We start from the raw sequence: 13,806 nt of genomic DNA, 5'->3' as shown, positions 1-13,806 counted from the left end.
CGATTCCATTGGTTGGATGTGTTGTAGTCATTCAATATGGCCCATTATTATTGGCTACGTAAAATGCCAGTTATTTAACAAGCCAAACAAACTATGTAATTCAAACCCAAAAGAGAAAAGCACCAACCTTAGCTGGTTTATATCCTCGTTCTTGTTTGGGTTTTTACGGAATATGACAACAAAACAGTAATTGCATACCAACGATTTGGATTAGACAGACTGCATGCATAGAACTAAATCAGTAGCCCACTGTAAATGCCATCATGAATCAATCACCAATGTGCAATTGCACATTTGTTAAAATAAAAGTACCGTTTTTTTCCGTGTATAGTGCGCCCCCATGTATAATACGCACCCTAAAAATGGCATGCTGATGCTGGGAAAAAGCCTGTACCCATGTATAATACGCACCCAATTTTTATGAATTTTTTTTAGTGAAATTTTTCTTTTCTTTTTTTTTTCTTTTTTTTTAAGTCCCAATGATCGTCACACACGCAGGGAGGCAATGGGTCCCATTTTTATAGTCTTTGGTATGGTCTTAACTAGGCTGGATGTAATTTTTTTTGTTGGCGTTGATTTCTCCGACTGCCCGTAAACGCACCACCACCCTCCGTGCGCGCACAGGAAAGAGGCGTGCGGACGTGAAAAAGGCGGCTCTGTATGGGAGAGACGTTGAAGAGGAATAAAAACACCCTTGGAAACCAAAACTTGCCCCTCGTCGTGACTCGGAGCCGCAACAAATGTTTCGGATTTGTGTAGGGTACATTGTGACAGACAGCAAACGAGCAGGTGATCGAGCAAGCCTTGTCTGATACGAGAGCATTGCGCTCGTATGGAGCGTGTTTGAAGTGAACAGCAGAGACGAAAGGAACAAGGTAAAGTGTTGTGAAATAAAATATGACCGACCTGTAATACGCATTTTGTTATTTGCTGATTGTATTAAACTATCACATTCATTGTCAGTCAAGAAGAGAAGAGGACTATATTGCTGAAGCCTTCGCTGTATCAAATTGATTTTTTTTCTTCCTCCAGAGTCTTATGTTTGACTCATTGACGTCAAATTGGCGCGCAGCTGCCCTATTGCCTAATTCTTCTGCCACTTCAATGACTTTCTTTCGAAATGCTACAGTATAACTTGCTCTCTTATCCATTCTGATGAAACTGCTAATTAAACCGAACTCTCGCTAATTAGTAAATAGCTGACGTGTCTTGCGTTCTGCGCAGCCGACCCATAGTGCGCATGCGCAGTCATACTGCTTCCGCGCATGCACAGTCATACTGCTTCTGCATGACGTCCGGTCCGCGATGGAGATTAAAAAACAAACAATATCTGACAATAACACACCGTCAAGGATTGCACCATTGCATCAAACGATGTCTTGTCAATTATGAATTTTACTGACTAAGTGTGTTGGGCAGGATGGCTGAATGCGATGCGCAATTGACAACAAACAAGAAGAAAGGTGATTTCAAGTTTTTTTTCGGGGGAGATTTGTCATGTCTCGTCCCCAGTTTTGCTATGTGTCTAGGTTGCCATAGTTTCTGTTCGCGTCGCCCCTCTCTTCCTGTGTCACCTCAATCGATGTAACGTGTTTTGTATTTAAGTCCTGTCTGCCCCTCGCTCACCGTCGGATCATTGCATGTGTTACTGTCATGATGTCTGTTTGCTTTCTGTTCCTGTCTTTGGTAATGTCACCCTGTCTTTTTGTTCCACGACTTTGTCGGTCAGTCCTGTTGTTGGTTTTGTTTTCTAAAAAAAGAAAAAAAAAAATTAAAGTTTTTTTTGTACCCATGTATAATGCGCACCCCAGATTTTAGGACAATAAATTCGTTAAGTTTTGCGCACTATACACGGAAAAAAACGGTAAATCTTTTAATGGGATACCACTAAATAAGGTAGAACATACACAGCTAAGAAACAGTTTTTTCAGTCAATATCTAATGCACATACTACATTTTACAAACATCCTATACCACACCACCAAGAAAATGGGTGCAGCTTTCTCAAAATTAGACTTGTAGGCAAACTTGTACCGTTTTTTTCAGTGTATAGTGCGCGAAATTTACCTAATTTATTGTCCTAAAATCTGGGGTGCGTATTATACATGGGTACAAAGAAAAAAAAATAATAATTTTTTTTTTTTTTTTTTTTTTTTTTTTAAAGAAAGTCATGGTACAACAAAACCAACAACAGGACTGACCGACAAAGTCGTGGAACAAAAAGACAGGGTGACATTACCAAAGACAGGAACAGAATGACAGTAACACATGCAATGATCCAACGGTGAGCGAGGGGCAGACAGGACTTAAATACAAAACACGTTACATCGATTGAGGTGACACAGGAAGAGAGGGGCGACGCGAACAGAAACTATGGCAACCTAGACACATAGCAAAACTGGGGACGAGACATGACAAATCTCCCCCGAAATAAAACTCACCTTTCTTCTTGTTTGTTGTCAATCGCGCATCGCATTCAGCCATCCTGGCCAACACACTTAGTCAGTAAAATACATAATTGACGACACATCGTTTGATGCGATGGTGCAATCCTTGAGGGTGTGTTATTGTCAAATATTGTTTGTTTTTAATCTCCATCGCGGACCGGACGTCATACGGAGGCCGCCATTACAGATGCGCAGAACAGATGCGCAAGACACGTCAGCTATATTAAGAGCGAGAGTTGTTTTCTTCCTATTAGTTTCAATTCACAGTTTAATTAGCAGTTTCAATCAGCAAATAACAAAATGCGTATTACAGGTAATATTTTATTTCACAACACTTTGCCTTGTTCCTTTCGTCTCTGCTGTTCATCCTAAAACACAAAGGCGGTCTTTAAGCAATGCGACAGTGAGCGCCCGGCGCGCTGCGGTTGCGCGACCGCACCAAATTAAGCTCCCTGCGCAGTGCGCACTGAGGTCCACTTAAATTTTAGAAAGTACATCAGGACTTTAAAAATATCTTCTAAATTTCAGCGACGGCTCTGTCACAATAATGCTACCAGCGCGGTGCAGTTGGGCGGTCGGCGGCGTGCTACGGTTGAGAGTTCTCTCTCTCGCTCTCTCTCGCTCTCGCACACACGCGCAAACCGGATATCATACGGAGGCCGCCATTACAGATGCGCAGAACGGATGCGCAAGACACGTCAGCTATATAAAGAGTGAGAGTTCAGTTCTCTACCTAAATCCGTATTACAGGTAATATTTTATTTCACAACACTTTGCCTTGTTCCTTTCGTCTCTGCTGTTCACTTCAAACACGCTCCATGCGACCGCAATGCTCTCGTATCAGACGCTTGCTCGATCACCTGCTCGTTTGCTGTCCCGTGCGCGCACGGAGCGCGGTGGTGCGTTTACGGGCAGTCGGAGAAATCAACGCCAACAAAAAAAATTACATCCAGCCTAGTTAAGACCATACCAAAGACTATAAAAATGGGACCCATTGCCTCCCTGCGTGTGTGACGATCATTGGGACTTAAAAAAAAAAATAAAAAATAAAAATTAAATTTTTTTTTTTAAAAAAATCATAAAAATTGGGTGCGTATTATACATGGGTACAAGCTTTTTTCCAGCATCAGCATGCCATTTTTAGGGGTGCGTACTATACATGGGGGCGCACTATACACGGAAAAAAACGGTACTTAAAGCTAGACTTTGCAATGATTGAAGAAAAAACCAAAACATTTTTGTCATGCAGTACACAGTATGTTAAACGTCAGTAGAATACTATATTACACTGTACAGATGATTTTGGGGGGGTGGGGGGCTTGTGGGGGACATGGAGGTCTTGCAAAGTAGACCTTGAAAGCTTGTTGGTCATTTATTTGACTCCAGTTAACAAAGAAAGTTAAAAAGAAGGAATTTTAAAGCTCTCGACTTCGTGTCAAGCAAACAAGCAAATGTTACAGATCTTCTAACCGATCCTCATTTTGATTGTAAAAAATCCAAATAATACTCACATTTGATTAATTGAACATTATCGATTAACCGCGTCGTACCCTTGTTCACCATTTTGTCCGTATGACAAACCGCCCTCTTTTCTTGTCTTCCGGGTTAGAGCAACGCTGGGGTCTGGACTGTTGACTGCCGCTTCTACCCCGAACCGTGTCCGCTATTTGTTTGTCCCCCGTCTGTTTTGTGTTTCCCGTTTTAAGTGTGCCCGTTTTCTTCTTTTTTCGCCTTTTCTCCTGCCCACCGCATATCTCTGGAGCTCTGCTCGCACCTCTCCGATCCCGCACCCTCTGACTACGAGCTACGCTAGCCAGCTAGCCAACCCACCACCGGACCCTCCTACCTCCCGGCTCTGAGCCTGTAGCTGGTTGCTCTTGGCTCGCCAAACGGCTCCAACCCAACTTGCTGGCCACTTGGCCGGCGTCCTCGGGGGGAGCACCCGCTCGCTGCTGTGGTGAATTCTCTTCGATGGTCAGCTGGTCTTCCAAACAAAATGGTGAAAAAGTGGCTGGCTTGGGGAAGGAAAACTTCAGTCACACATGGCTGATTGGGGAAAGATTTTATTCAACCGATGTCAGAGAGAAGTGTCTCGCGCCCTAGCCAAGATGTCGAGTCTCTTTGTCTACCCTCGCCCTAAACCTTATACTCTTGTGCTTCCCTCCACGCGGGAGCGCGCAGATGGGGCTGTTGGCTGACCTATGACCCCGCAGTCGCCTCCCTATCTCTACATCATGTGTATCTTAGCAGTTGTTAATGGAAGCCAGATGTGTCTGGCGCCAATGAGTCTACCTTCCTGGACCAAGCCCCAAACAATCCCACACAAACCTGACCCGAACATGACCCGGTCACACTTAGGCTTACTAGTGAGATAAACATTGCATGATACCAGAATAAAAATACACCACATTCCCCCCTGGCAGGGCACAACAAGTGCCCCGGTAACAACTCAACAACAAATGACATCGGTACATCCAAAAACCTTCCCCCAACCATTTTATGGTTTTTGTCTACAATTTGGACCTATTTGTCTCATCCTAAATCATGCTCAAGGCATGCTACTTAAGGTTACATTAACTAGGAAAGCTCAACCTAATTTAATAGCAAATTCCTCCCTGACAGCAATCTGAGGCCTCTCAGGAACCACATTTGACCAAGATCGAATCCCCCAACCCCATTAACTGATTGACGCCGTCCGCACACACCCCTTCGGTAATATATCACCAACGCCATCAATTTGGAGAGGAAAAGTTTGCTGTGGCCCGTTGGAAGCCCCAAAAAGTTGCCGGACCGCCGTCGAAAAAACCTCGCCAATCTAATGACGAGGAAAAAGAGGGAGGCCCATCCTACACCCCCGGAGGCGCCTCTCACCTGGCGAGAGTCAGGTGAAGGGAGCTGCGGCACACACCACATTTCACAAAGCGGAGCATGAGCCCCAAACACAGCAACAAACAGAACCATGACCCTCAAATACAAATCGTTCGACATGCAATGTCGTATGGTAAAGATGCCACGGGGTAAGCAAACGAGGTAACATAACAAAGTAAATAACATGACAAAAAAAACAACAAGGTAACACAGTGAGGTATATAAAAACGAATCGTCAAAGCATGCAAGAACATTAAACCCTTTGTTGCGCTGCCCCCCTTGCATGCACAAGTGCGTGCAGATATGAAATCCAGTCCACTGAGCCGTCAGTGGGGAATAGCACTAGTAGTAGATGGCACTGTCCCGGGCCGGCTGTCCGTACAATGTCCTCCTGTTGCTTATGGCCGTTGAATCCTGTGCAAGGCCCCGGTCAGCAGCCAGGCGACCTATGACAAGCTAAAGCTACTGTCTGTATCAAGTGACGTTAACAGTGCAAACATGTGAAGTCATAATGGCAAAGGCCGCAGCCCAGGCCGGACGTCCTTCCGGCCCCGTCGGCCACCGCTGGCGGGGCAACACAACCCAATAGCTCCTGTGTTACCGGCCCCCTCAAATAATTATTTTGCGGTGATGGGGCAACGAGGAAAAAGGTGTGTCAATCGTCTCATCGAAATCTCATCAGAACGCCCGAGGGCTCCCGACACCTACCCCTCTTTTCCAGAGGCCCACGCGGTCCCTGAAACAAACAAACAAACAAACAAACAAACAAACAAACACTCCAGGACGCATTCCCCTCATTTCTCGTCGTGCCGACAGCGTTGCTAGATCCCCCCAGTCAGCCTTTCCTGCCGCAGGTGTCACTGTCTCAATCACACTGTCATCTTTCTGAAGTCCCGTCAGTCATGTCACTTCAACCGCTCTTTCTTTTCCCGTCCAAATACTATTTTCACCCCCAAATTCCTTCTTCGGTTTAAAGATGCGTAGCATTCTCAAACCGGTACCCCTCACAACACTGTAGTTCCCTAGATCTGTACATTTATGTATCCGTGCCTTATGTTTGAGCCACCTCACTGTTCAAACCAGTCATCATTCTGAAATCTTTCCAAAACGGTACAGCCACTCAAATCCTTTCCTTATTCGTTATGCAAACTACTCGTCCTAAAATGTATAATTAAACATTTGCCCTGTAATAGCAGCTTTAATGCAGTCACGCGTTCAGAAATTTCCCCATTCCTTGTCTCTGGCCCCGTCTTCCTCCGACATTCAATGACCTCCCAAACTTTCGTTGTGTATTGTGCCACTGTCCATTCCCAAATCACTGTATGATTTGTCCTTCGCACTTTGTCATTGAAAAACCTTAAACCTTATTGTCACTAAATTGTTACCACGCTTCGCATCCATTCCAGGTTGTTGTCTCCCATTAACTCCCTTTCTTTCAAGATGCTTCTTCTGCTCCTTCCATCACTGCTAGTTGAATTCTGGCGTGTCCTGTTAAAGCTTAAAAACAAGTGAATTTGGAAAAAAACTTTGTATATCACAATTACAAATTGCAACCTACTCACCCATTTCTGTTTTATCACTCCCCCTTTTGACTTATTCACCCAATGTGTCATTACGTATCAAAAGGAACCTGCAAAGCGTCCCCTCTCATCACCACACTCATTGTAGCCAGGCCCGCGGAACCTCTAGCTCCAATCTGGGCCCCGGGACCGTCACCCCAAGTCCTTGAAACTTGACTGTCCACCACACACTCGGCAACACAAACAAAAATCATCGCACTCCTGTCAGTGAGCTTATAGCCCTGCTGACAGCGGACATTTGTACACACAAAAACAGACATCAAGTATCAAAATAAAAACATTCATAAAATGAATCCTGGTGTCCGCGGATCCTGTCCTGAAAACCATGTCATCAACAAGTTCATCATAAAAACCAAAAGAGCAAGGGTTCACATATTCTTGTAAATTCAACACAAACGTTCCACAAACGCAATCGACAACCTGCAAGAACGAAAACAAGTTATGCAAGCAACGCGCAATCCGCTCCTTGGCTGATGGCTGTTGCTGCTGCTGCTGCAAAAAAAATCAAGCCACACAGAAAAACAAAGCAGAGCTCGCTCATGTCGCAAGCAAGCTCAAGCGTCAAACATTTGTCACTGTCCACCTAGTCCGTCACCCCGTCGGGTGAGCTCAAAGTCGTCACGCGTCAAATCGTCCAAAGTCTTGATGTTCAATATTAGTTCTGTCTTGTCTGACCATATCACTGAAATGGGCCTTCTCCATCTAACCGTTTTGTTGTCGATGGTGCCCCTGATTGATCATTGAACCATGGTTCCAATCAGAACTCATCACTTACCAGTTCCAGTCCCTCCGATCTGTACCACCCCTTCAGGTGAGAGGAATTTTATCCTCAATGGCAAACACATCACCCCAACTTCAGACCTCTCTGGCCAATCATACTGCGCACACACAGCCATAGACGATCACATGCGCACTCACCCATCCACACACTCACAGACACCCTCATCCGTCTCTATCACTCAGCTCTCCCTCCAAACCAAGCAAAGTTAGTATGTTAGTGTGCAGGCAAATATTGACTCCTAATTGTGACTCTTCACATTCGGACATACTCGTCAACATGACCTATTGTAAAATCTTGAATCTCAATTCAATTTTCCATAAACTCGCCCATCAGATTCATCGCAAATTGTCATATATGTCTATCTGAGGGACTAACTGTGGGACCCGCGTTTTGAGGGAGCCTCCATAACCTCAGATTGGTCCTACAAACTCGATCTCTATTACTTATCCTAATTAAATTCAATAAAGATGGGTCAGACTATTCTCTCTGGCTTTTTACGTCATCATTTGGCTCTCCCCCTTTTTTCCCGTTATCTTGCTCAAAACTGTTTCTCAGTCTGCTTCTCTTTATTGCCCCTCTTGGCGAGTCTCACTCCCCCCTTTTTTTTTCTCCTTTTTTTTTCTTCCTACAAATCCTGCCTGTCACACCATCCAACACCTCTCCCTACTTCCTTAAGTGGTCGCCTATCACCACTCCTTTCATCCACTCACTCGCGCGGTCTGCCCCCCTTCTGCAAAGCTGCAGCTCCACACAGGGAGCGCCAAGCCTTCTCCCTCGAATGAGCAGTTTGTAATGTAATTTATGTCATTGCTGTCCAGATCTTCTATCCTCAATCTCCCTTGCTGTCAATCCCTGTTAAAATGCCAAAATACCCCCGTTCCTACTTGCTCTAATCCGATCTTTGACAATGGAGTTTGCCCTTATCAAACCTTCGAATATCTATGTCCTCCTGTTATCGTCGCCTCCACCTCTTAGTAGTTATTTTGACAGAATCTCCTATTGGTAACCCTACAGCGGACTGTTTAGCATATAATCCCTTACTCCGCTTTCTTGCTTCTACATTGCCCTGTGGGTGCAGTTGAAATTGAGCCCTATCTCAGTCATTATCTTTGTTAGAAAAATGTATATATATGTTATCATGCGTTCTCTAATCAATGCCTTACTGCAATATTACTGCAATATATGCTTGCTGTTTCGCCTTGCTGTTTTTATGATGTACCACAGAAGGACAGTTCCTTTCTAACAAAGACCACTTTGTTAGACAACATGCCTCATTGCTGTCCTGCACCCCAGATGAACCTCCAAGTGACCATTAAAGTCAGGGTTTCCCAACTATCTTGATCGTAGGATTAGGTTGGAATGTATATAACCAGTAATAAATAACTTAGCTTGTTGCATCCTACACAATGTCGTAAAACTTCCCTTGCTATGTTTTAACTAGAGGTCAAAGGTTTTTTCTCCTGTATCCAGTCCACTCAAACTCCTCTTCCCAGATGTTCTTATCAGTATGTAAACACCTAGTGATTTTTGCTTACGAGACAAAGCCCACATGCTTTCCTCACCCCTTTAGTGGTTATGTCTCACACTGTGGGTAGGGCAAATCCAAATAAAAAGAGCGGGTGTGCCTACAGATATTCAGTGTGTAGAGATTGTCTCAAGCTATCTGTACTGCACTCCTCGCGAGAAAAGACTTAATATTCTGTCTCACTTGTGGTTTGTTTGCTGTTGCTCTTCTATTCACTTATTCAGTCAGCGAAATAAACCTGACAATCTTGTTACCTGTGGCCTTGTGCGACTCCTATGCATGAATGTGTGATAGTAAAAAATTTAACGTAACCAACTTTCTGACCACCCAGCCTCCACTATGGTGCAACAAACTTCTATCATATTGAGCAGGTACATCGAGCGTCCTAGCTTCCTCTTGACTGAATCCACTTTAGTCTAGATGTCCTATTCTAAAATTTATCTAACTCGATTTCTACTTCTTATGCCTGATGAGCCAAAACATCAGATCTCGCTCTTGTTTCTCACCGCTTTGGCCTAATTGTCCCATTCAGATCTGTTCAATCTCTGACCACGATGCTTCTCTCTGTAGCTCTACGCATTATTCAATTTTTTCTTATCAAATCTTCTCAGTTCTGTCAAACCCAGTGCACAATGAAGCTCCTGTCCACTTTAATTCAAGCCCCACGAAGTTTAGCACCGCCACAGCAAGGAGTGCGATTTGGCCGTCGGACATTTCAAGTCCATATCTTTTGCCGCACCTCACCCTCTCAAGATGGTGTTCTTTTGTTCTTGCTTCAGAGCCAACCCATCCATCACTCTCGAATGAGTCCATTGTTCAAATGTCCATTTTTTTCTTTCTACATTGTGAGTTCCTCCACTTCTCACTGTCTTTTCTCGTCCCCGAGGATGTCGTCTTTCCTCCGTAGTGTACTTGCCCCCTCCAAGCACAACAACAGTCTTTCTTTGTCCTTGCCAAAGGTCAAAGGTGCCTCAAAGCCAGGCACCGTTTTGTAGTCGTCCACGGCTGCAGGCGGAGTCTCGGGATCGAGTTTTCAGGGATCCTGGCACTGAGAGTGACAGACTGGGACATCAAATTTCTAAGACTATCTCCAACCGTAGCTGCTGCCATCCATTCACTAATAACGTTTGTTTACCAAAAGTCAAATTCTCCTAGTACCAGCAATGTCGTCTTTATATTGTAAGTCCTGCAACTCATCCTATTGTCGAGCTAGGTTTTGTCTATAGTTCCAATTTAATGGGACAGTACATTGTGTCTTCAGTATCATTATTCAAAATTAACTAAGAGGTCTGCGTCCCACAACTAGCCCTGATTTATGTCTTGATCTCTCACACGTTATTACCTGTGTCATGCTTGCTCAAAAATGCGACTTAGAATATGGTGCTGTGAATTTCCAATCTCCCCGATCAAAGTGGATCCCGCTTTTCAGCTCTCCTTTCTCATGCTCCTGTTAGCCTGCAATTGTTCAAATCAAAAATGTTATTTTCATTTAACTGTCTTTCTGTTGAACCTCTAAATCTCTCGTGTTGCTAACCTATCTACTCCAGGAAATGATTTAAAGGGTCTTAAAGAAAGGACCAACAGATTACTCCCAATATCTCCTTATTATTTACGAGTTAGCCCCCCTTTCTTTTCTCACTCCCTCTTTCTATCTGTCTCTGGCCGCATTTGTGGCGTCCTGACGTAAATTAGTGAAGAATTTGGGGGCAGCGCTCCACGAAGCTTTTCCTCAGACGACCTGGGAGTTCTGTCCGTGTCTCTTTGTCCTCTGGGAGGAGACGTGCGCGTCCACCGTCTCATATTTGTTTGGTCAATCTTGTTCAAGTTAACGTAATCACTCACTTTCTCATTAGTTGTCAGATGGACTAGGGGCGCTGTTCTGTGGCTTCTTACCGTGCGCAGGTGCACTAACAAACATGCCCTTTGCACTTCTTGTCTTTGTTTCCCCTAAGAGCGCTTTGCATTTCCCCTTATACTGCAGATTTCTAACTTCAGTGTGCACACCAATTACTTTGCTTACATGGTATACCAAAATTAAACCTCCTGAGGCCTTATTTTCCACGTTTTCCAATTTCTATCGGCTGCACACTCCTCCGCTCTGCCAATTGCGGTCTGCTGCAAGCCGTAAATTTTATCCGACTTTGACAGGAGTGTGTGCTATTACAGTGCGCCTCGCCAATCGGAATCGAACCGTGACGACTTGGGTACGACCGCAGCGCACCAGTTCGCCCCGGTAAGTTGCCCGAAGAGTATCTCTCTAAGAGGCTAACGCGCCAGCAGTCAGCCGGGGGAACCTCGCAACCCGCACAAACTCCTAATCTGATCAGTGCTCAAATAACGTGGTCTGCGCGCATCATTCTCTTCGGCACCCTGGTCCCAGACCCAGCCGGTAGTTTTCTGCGCGCATCATTCTCTTCGGCACCCTGGTCCCAGACCCAGCCGGTAGTTTTCCCACATTCGTTCACACAGCTAAGGATGCCAAGGCTGCGCACTCCTCCGCTCTGCCAATCGCGGTCTGCAGCAAGCCTCCCTTTTTTGTGCGACCTTTATTTAGACAAATGCCCCCACCGAACGTCTCAACGACCACATTGGGTGTGATCTCAACGTCCCAGCACGACCCCGGGAATTGTGCCTCCGGTGGCTTGGTGGTGCACGTCTCTTGTCGCAAACAGTGTTCAATCGTACCTGTGTTTTCGCCTCAATCACACAGCTAAAATTTCCATCCTCCATCGGATCTGTCGCCAAAATAAAGTCCACGTTTTATGGGACTTTCTATTCTTCTTCTCTCGTGACAGCCGATCAGCAATCTCCCAGACATCCTGTCCTGTTACACGTGCCCTCTCTCTCCGGGCATTTTTCTTTCTCATTCTTCATTCACACCAGACTGTTGTGCACATTCCCCATTAAGTTTTATGTCATTTTTCCATTTTTATTTGCCTTTTTTCTTTTTTCTATTTTTATTGAACATTTTCATTTTTCTATTGGGGCTACTCCCCCCTTTCAAAATCCACATCTCGTCGACATTCAGCTAGGGGAGACAAATCCCCCCCCCCCCCTTTTTGCCAGCCACTGGCACACCAGGCCCGTTAACTGTCCCGCTTAGAAGCCACTCCATCCCCCCCCGCCCCCCCCACACCAGGCATGAGCACATTGCGATACTGTGAGTGAAGCTTCTCACCTCAAACTCAGCCTGCCGGCCGGACGCTCGATACTCGCACCCAGGCGGGCCAGGGCTCCCCGAAAGACAAGAGAACTGTTCGTGACGCCCAAAATTGTGGTGAATTCTTTTCAATGGTCAGCTGGTCTTCCAAACAAAATGGTGAAAAAGTGGCTGGCTTGGGGAAGGAAAACTTCAGTCACACATGGCTGATTGGGGAAAGATTTTATTCAACCGATGTCAGAGAGAAGTGTCTCGCGCCCTAGCCAAGATGTCGAGTCTCTTTTCTACCCTCGCCCTAAACCTTATACTCTTGCGCTTCCCTCCACGCGGGAGCGCGCAGATGGGGATGTTGGCTGACCTATGACCCCGCAGTCGCCTCCCTATCTCTACATCGTGTGTATCTTAGCAGTTGTTAATGGAAGCCAGATGTGTCTGGCGCCAATGAGTCTACCTTCCTGGACCAAGCCCCAAACAATCCCACACGAACCTGACCCGAACATGACCCGGTCACACTTAGGCTTACTAGTGAGATAAACATTGCATGATACCAGAATAAAAATACCACACTGCGAGCTCGCCGGTCGTGGCTCGGCTGTGTGTCGCCATGACACACTGGGGCGTGCCGTTTGCACGGGTACAGTCGGGATTGACCAACACCACCACCCACTTCACCAACACCACGACTCGGTCCACTGCTGCTTCCATGCATTTCACTGCCTACCAACTTCTAGTTAACCAGCTACTAGCCATTTCTGCCATTTTATCTGGATTATTCCCTGCTGCTGTCACGTCTCATCTCCTGCGTGAACTATCACTTCTGCTACTCTGGGCTTCCATTCCACTAACTTCTCGTCCATTTGTCTACACTGCTGCTGATCTTCATCATTTCAACAATAATCACCGTCTCTCAGCTGCCAGCAAGGCTGGGATCCTCCGCCGTTGCCGCTACATCCACCGTAGCTCCGGACTATCTTTTAAACGACATTTCCCTGATGGCTCACCCATCCCCTCTTTCTGGACTAACTCTCGCCCCCCCGCCACCCCCACCTTCCGTACTGTCAACTTCAACAATCTCCGTTCCCCCACCCCCGCTCCTTCATCCATCTCCCTCGCACTGCTGAACTGTCGCTCCCTCTCCAACAAATCACTAGTTATTTTCGAACTAATATTGGACAATAATTTGGATCTGCTCCTTCTCTGTGAAACATGGCAACAGCCCCTGGACTATTTTTCTCTCAACCAAGCCACTCCGTCTAACTACAACTACATCGCCAAACCCCGCCTCTCTGGGCGAGGAGGTGGTATTGCTGTCTTCCATAAGCGGTCCCAATCAATCACTGAATTGGACCTCAACCTCCCATCTATTTCATCCTTTGAATATCTTGCTTTTTCCCTCCCCAACTCTACTACTGCTGTTCTTATCTACCGCCCCCCCAAGTCACATC

The sequence above is a fragment of the Syngnathus typhle genome, linkage group LG12 (genome assembly GCF_033458585.1).
Source record: "Syngnathus typhle isolate RoL2023-S1 ecotype Sweden linkage group LG12, RoL_Styp_1.0, whole genome shotgun sequence".
Lineage (NCBI taxonomy): Eukaryota > Metazoa > Chordata > Actinopteri > Syngnathiformes > Syngnathidae > Syngnathus > Syngnathus typhle.
Note: the sequence above shows the minus strand (reverse complement) of the source record.